This window comes from Rattus norvegicus, chromosome 9, assembly GCF_036323735.1.
Source record: "Rattus norvegicus strain BN/NHsdMcwi chromosome 9, GRCr8, whole genome shotgun sequence".
NCBI classification, from domain to species: domain Eukaryota; kingdom Metazoa; phylum Chordata; class Mammalia; order Rodentia; family Muridae; genus Rattus; species Rattus norvegicus.
In genome coordinates this window covers 50,305,643-50,311,860 of record NC_086027.1, presented here as the reverse complement: position 1 = coordinate 50,311,860, position 6,218 = coordinate 50,305,643, and positions in this window count along the sequence as shown.

Genomic DNA, 6,218 nt, shown 5'->3' with positions numbered 1-6,218 from the left:
GTTCAGTCAATTTTGTAAAGGGTTTTATGGTTATCTCCTCTGAAAGAGAAACGTTACTGCCCCCTTGATCGGGCTCTATTGAGGCCCTATTAAAGCAAAAATGATTTCATCCTCATTAGAAGAATGGAATCTGTCCCCAGCCATGGGCAGAGGCCTAATATACCAAGATCCATGAAAACAGAAGAGTTAATCCATCTGGCTTGATCAATCACCGAGCCAAGCACCACGCCTCAGGGAGCCTCATTGCCTACAGGTATGCTAAAAAGATGGGAATGATTACCCATTAATGAGACGAAATACTTTTCCTTCCCACCATCCCCACCCTGGGTCATTATAGACTTGCCTAGAAACTGTCTGCCTTCCCAAGTCCTACTTTTGTTTGTTTGGGCTTTCTTTTTTAATTTTTAGTTTAGTTTAGTTTAGCTCAGCTCAGCTTAGCTTCTCTGTGTGACCCTAGGCTGCTGTGGAATTCACTCTGTAGATCAGGCTCACCTCAAATTCAGAGACCTGCCTGCCTCTGCCTCTGGAGTTTGAAATTTAAGTCATGAACCCCTACCCCCTGTCCAGCCTCCTCAAGTCTTCACTCAGAGAGACAAAACTTTTCCTTTGTTTTTTATTTCTTCAGCTATTAGCCAGAGCCTCAATCCATGTATTTCCTCTGTGACTAAGACTTGTTTATTCTTCTTTGAAACTGCCTGCCTTCTTCCATGAGGGTGGGTGTTTGCTGAACTGCCGTGTCTGACTCGGAAACACAGCTTTTTGCCTTCCTTCTCCATACCTCCTGCAACAGATACTAAGATTTCAGCATGCCTATCCTGTGGTTTTCTCATTTGAACTCTTTTAAAATTGTTCTTGAGCTCTTCCGGAGTCTCTTTTATAAACGAGACTATGAAGATTGAGAGGGGACCTCAACCTCCCCTGTAACACATGGCACCCCAGATGAGGCTTCTCAGTAATAGAAGTAATATAAGTGATAGCTCGTTGATGAGCTCATAGCCATCTGGGCAGGAATGCAGACTTTATAAAGAGATAACTCTCTTTGGACACCAAGCTTTTGAAGCAATGCTCCCCAAGAAATCAGAATGTCTTATAATAATGTCTTATATCATAAGAAATTAGAATGTCTTATATAATCCAAATGGCTCAGAATTCTAAAAGACAAAGCCATTCGCCAAATAACAGTTGCTGGAATGGAAATGGGGGTGGGGGTGGGGCTCCGAACTAAAAGACTTGCAAAGCCTGGGGTGTAGTGACTGTGTAATGACTCTCAGGAGTCCAAAACAAAAGCCATAGATTCTCGGTCTCATTCAATGGAGACATAAGGTGATTACTGTCAGCTATGAGGGAAGAAAGTCCCCAGAATAAAGCAATTCCAGCAGATGCATGGAACGATTACTCACTCTTTCCTCTTCATTATCAGTTAACGTCTGAGTGTCTGACAGTGAAAACCTGTCTTTCATATTGGCAACAGAAAGGACAACCCCCCCTTCTTCTTTTCTGTCTCTGAATGTTATGTCCTGTAATGGTATGAGAGTACCGTCTACCACAGAGGGCGCATGAGAGCCGCCTCCTTGTGCTTGTAAGTCAGGGAGATAAACTGAGGAAATACTGATTCTCTTCCTTTCCTTTTCTTCCCTTCTTCATCCAGCCTGGTTCCAAGCCTGTGGGATAAATCTACTCACATTCATGGTGGATCTTTTCTTCGTTCCTCCTTTAACCCACTCTGGAAACACCCCCCCCCCACCCACATACATTGACAAGTGTGTCTCCTAGGTGATTCCAAATCCAGTTAAATTGGCGATGAGAGTTGACAGCTATCTGAAGTCGATTTAAAAAAAAAATCAAAAACTAACAGCAGCAACCCATCTACATAGCCAGTAAATAAAATATCTGAACCTTAATCTGCTTTGCAACTACCTGGAGCTTATGATCTAATCGTCGAGCCGATTCTTTTAGACATGTACACTTGCCCTTCCGTGACCCCACTTGGAGCCAGTCTTAAGAATCCCTGTGGTCCTCACCATATACTCTCAGAAACTGGTCCAAACATTGCGTCCAGCGGTGAAGAAGAAATGGCTTGACTTGCCTGTCTGCTAGATGCCTTATAATTTAGGTTACCATATCCTGTCTACCCTCAAGGGGCTAATTGAAGGTGGGATAGGCTGAGGAAAACTCCCATCCTTCACGGCTTCCACTATACAGGGACAGGCAGTGGGTTTGGGGGTTTGTTTTGCTTTTTATGTTTTTTTTTATGGTGGGGGGGGGAGGTCTTCCTTTTTATTTCCTTAACCGTTAGCCCCGGTGGTGACTTTGTTCCAGAGATATTCCTAAGGGCAGATGAGGAAGTCTCACATTATCTTCTTTGTGACCCTGTGAGGAATTAAGAAGGCACATCTCTCATAATAGCTTTCAACACAACCATCACTGCCTCTTTGCACCCCACCACAATGTACAGTCATAACTGGCTTTATCAGAAAATATTTACAATGTATCTGCAACTAAGCCATCAGTCGTTTTTCCCTGAGCTCTTGTTTCTTTGTCAAGGCTAACATTTCTATTTTTTTTTTTTAGGAAGAAGGGGGAGGGGTGGAAGATTTGTGATAGAGAACCGGTTGGCACTGTCCAGAGTCCAGAGGTTGATTTGCTTTCCAAGTCCTCAGCTTGCAATTAAACTGTGTGGTCTTGGATCAACTTCTGCCATATTATCTCCCTAAATTGAAAGCCTGTGTTCTAAACTGGAGAGGAGTCAAGAGCTTTGACCTTGCCTTCAGGACAGAAAATCTGAACTCTGTCTGTGCCTTCCAAAGTCTTACCTCTGCAGTTCAGAGAGACACAGACCTGGTGACCAACTCCAGAAATGCTCCAACACCAAGAGAAGAGGACCTACTAAGGTGAGTAGGAAGGACATGAATGTGAGATTTGAAAAGAAGGCATGACCTTACACCAGGGCTAACACCTGTGTAACAACTTACAAATCCTGTGTGACAACTCCCTAGTAGACTTATTTATTTTAATTAAGAAGGAGAAACTTGAAGCTGTGTGATCTTAGGCATGTTTTAAATCTCTCTGTACTTTGGTCACATTTTTTTGATGGTGGCGGTGGTGGTGGTGGTGGTGGTGGTGGTGGTGGTGGTGGTGGTGGTGGTGCCCCCTGTCCTAAAGATTAGCCAAGATAAGTGGCAAAACAGAATATAGGAAAACCCTTGGTCCATAGTACAAGATATCATATGCATGGTCCAATATATGTCATATACGTAAGGCTGCCATAGAACCCTTGATATCACCACCCTTAATTGTCCCCAGTGCAGCCAAAATCTATTGGGTGGTTGAAGTTAACGTAGAAAAGCTGTAAAATGCAGCCTGTCCCTTTACTCTATCCACTCACATTCTTCCCAGTCACCCTCACTCAGAGATCGAGTCACAAGAACAGTGGCACCCAGAGCAATATGGCTGAGTTCACAATTGTTCTCCTACTACTCTCCCAGGGTTGCTGTCCTTATCTTTCACCTCTCACTCTACCCTTCACCATGACCCCTGTGCTAAGAATGTCAAACAGGTTTTCTTCTATTGCTTCTGCCCTGAAGGAGTATCCCATCCCCTCAAAGTGATAATGATGTTGGAGTTCAAGGAACGTGGAATCCCCCTAAGGTGGTAGACAACAAATACTGGCACAGGGAAGAGGCTTTGCTTGCCCAGAAGTATTGATGTTTGGATCAGTGTGACCGATAGGCTAAGGAAGTGTAGAGAAATACTGTGGTCATCTGAGTCTACCTTGTGTTGCTATATCAGAATATCACTGCCTGAGCAACTTATGAGCCAAAATTCAATGAATTGCCCCTTCAGGGGTTGCAAATCCAAACTCAAGGAGCTGTCATCTGATGAGGACCTTCCTGCTGCATTAGACCTATGGAAGGCAGTTTGCGGTAGACCCAGGAGGACAGAGATAAAGGAAGAGCAGAAAGAAATAAAGCAAGCAGCTAGGCTTGGCTCAGTGGTAAAGAGCCTGCTGTACAAGCATAACAACCAGAGTTCGAATCCCCAGAACCCATGAAAAATGTCAAGTACAACAGCATGCCTGCAAGCCCATGCTATGTGCCACAGTAAAAGAAGGTATTTGACCTCTTTCTCTAGTCTCTAATCCACTCCATGCCCACTTGTATATGCATGCAAGTATACAACATATGCACACATATGTATACATACACACACATGCACATGTACATACATGCACGCACGCATACACACATGTACACACACCAATCACACTAAATCCAATCTCGGTGTGATGGCATCAGTGTAGGTATAAAGGAAACACACTCTTCATCTAAGAATCTGACAGTCCCAGTTCCTGATACTGTCACAAGAGCAATCAATTTTCAGTATGAGCTATGGAAGAGGATAAGAGGATAGACGTTCAAACTATAGTAGAGACCCAGAGGAAAGTTCTAGTCTTCTCCTCTACTCCATCTCCAAGGGCAAATTTGGGTGTGGAGAGAATCACATATTGACGTGATGTAAGAATCACAGTCTGATCTCAAGGAACTATTCATCTGCTGGTCTGGTGCTGAATCATTGCCCCCTCCCGCTTCCCATAATGCAATTCAGGTGAATCTGTTCACCCTAGTAAGGCTTCCTTCCACTCCACCTAGACACAATATGCCTCATATTGAAATCTTAGCTCAAGGTAACTTAAACATCAAAAAAATTATTTTCTTCACATTTCTCAATGCCAGAAGACAAAAAACAAGGCTGGTATACCAAGTTTCTAGTTACACACATGCACACACACACACACACACACACACACACACACACACACTCACCAAATCTCATTTCACTGAGAAACATGCTAAGCTATTGTACTAGTTGATTTTGTAGGTCAACTAGCTGAAGTTAACATAGAGACAGGAGCCTCTCTTGAGGAAATGCCTCCCTCTGTGAGATCCAGTTGTATGGCATTTTCTCAAATAGTGATCAAGGGAGGAGGGCCCAGTCCATTGTGTTTGGTGCCATCCCTGGTCTGGTTGTTCTGGACTCTATAAGAAAGCAAGCTGAGGGGAAGAAGCAATCCAGTGAGCAGCATTGCATGACCTTTCCATCAGCTCCTGCCTCCAAGTTCCTGTCCTGTGGGAGTTCCTGTCCTGACTTCCTTTGGTGATGAACAGCAGTGTGGAAATGTAAGCTGAGTAAACCCTTTCCTTCCCAACTTGCTTCTTGGTCATGATGTTTGTGCAGGAATAGAAACCCTGACTAAGACAGCTATCAATGTTCTAGTGCACTTTATTCCCTTCAAAAACGTCTATTTTATCTGTTTATACCCCTCTCTACAAAAGAAAATACTAAGTTAATTTTAATTTTAAAAGAGAAGGGATAGAAAATTGGAGAGGTGTTGGAAGGATCTCTGGCTGAAATAAGTTGTCAACACCCCTTGCACCATGTGGTGGCCAGATTCTCTGTGAAGATCTTCACTATGTACCATTCACACAGCACAGGACAATGCTTACTGAAGAGCTGCTCTGACACAGGCACATAGTCTAGAACAGAAAGAAAGGAGGAAGAAGTTGGAATAACATGGAGGGAACTGAGGACCCTCTGCATCCAAACCGAACTGCTTCAACGTGAAAGTCTTGATTTGAAATGCTTGAGAACCACCAATGGCAATTTCCCAGGGAGAGCATGCAGCATATAAAGGAAGGAAGTGACTTCTCTCTTTTGAGGGCCCAGTCAGTTTAGACTACAATACAGCCAATGGCACTCAGAATTTGTTTCTCATTCCTTACAGTCCAGTGTGGGTTTGGATGCCCTTCTTCGCCATATGGCCCCTGTTGTGCATGTTTCGCAAACCCCAAAAGACCACTAAGGAGCTGATTCTGATGCAATAATATGAGGGTCTTTATTTAAGCTCAAGCTTGGGCTACACTATCATTACTGATGCAGCAAAACAGGAGGGTGAAGCCTTAAGCCCAGTTTCAAGCGAGCATTTATAGGGGCAAGCAAACAAGCAAGGGGGTTTCCAGCTTGGCTCACATCTGGTCGGGGTGGGGACTATTTTGGAATTTGTTGCCCTTTAAAATGATTGGCTGGTGCTGGGAGCCAAACCATAACCTGCTTTCCTCCTCATTGGTGGTTATTAGGGAGTGACCTGGAAACTAGTGCTATCTCTAGGCTTATTGGTTAACTCGAGTTCAACCTTAGGTCACGATTTCTAAGATGGAGCT